This window comes from Echinops telfairi, unplaced genomic scaffold (genome assembly GCF_000313985.2).
Source record: "Echinops telfairi isolate 266 unplaced genomic scaffold, ASM31398v2 ScPeMD7_7466;HRSCAF=8504, whole genome shotgun sequence".
NCBI classification, from domain to species: domain Eukaryota; kingdom Metazoa; phylum Chordata; class Mammalia; order Afrosoricida; family Tenrecidae; genus Echinops; species Echinops telfairi.
The window spans coordinates 683376-684449 of NW_022111366.1; positions in this window are offsets into that span (position 1 = coordinate 683376).

Genomic DNA, 1074 nt, shown 5'->3' on the forward strand with positions numbered 1-1074 from the left:
GACATCTCCCTTCACCCACTTTTCTGTTGTCCTTCCCCCAGGGAGGAGGCTATATGTAGATCCTAATAATTGGTTCCCCCTCTCTATCCCAAACATTATATCTTTTGATAGCCGGGGTCCATCAGCTTTCTTCACCACATTTCCTTATGCACCCACTTTGTCTTCAGTGATCATGTCGGGAAGGTGAGCATCATGGAATGCCAGTTTAATAGAACAAAGTATTCTTGCATCGAGGGAGTACTTGAGTGGAGGCCCAATGTTCATCTGCTACCTTAATACTAAACCTATAAATATATGCACATAGATCCATTTCCCCATCATTACATATAAATATATTTACATATGTACATGCCTGTATTTAGTGCCCGTTGCCTCCTAGTCTTTCCTCTATTTCCTTTGACTTTCCTCTTGTCCCACTAGCATGTTTGGCCTTCATTTGGGTTTCAGTAATTCCTCTCGGCTACATTGCCCTTGATCACTCCCTATCCGTTCTCCCACACCCTCCTTGCCACCGATTTTGAATCGCTCGTTGTTCCTTTGTCCCTGAGTTGGTTAATACCTCTTCCTTTCCCCCACCTCCCCTTCTTCCATGTCCCCCCAGAACCATCACCCCATTGTTTTCTTCTCTGCATTTTACTGCTACTTTTTATTGCTAAAGACATTCTACCCTTTTTATGCATCGGGCAGCAGATTTCACCATCACCCCTGCTTTCAAGGGCCTCCTCTGATGACAAGTCAGAAAACCACACCTGGGTGTCACCATGTCCCTTTGCTTCTGTAGCTGCCTTGTTGAGCCTCTTTTTGCTTTTGGATGTTCAGCTGGTACTTAGGTTCAGCTATCATGAGTAGATGGAAGAAGAGAAAACCAGAATTGTCCTCTTTTCAGGCATACTTTCCACTCTTGGTAGGGGAGGGAGCCTTGTTCTTTTCCTTCTCCCCCTCTTTTCTCTGAAATCATTTGCCTGTTTTATGCATCTCTAAGGCTGGCACCACTCTCTCTTAGGCCTGAAACATCTACCTCAGAAGCAGGACGATGATTCCCACTGCCTGGCCACAGGGTCCCTGTGATAGGTG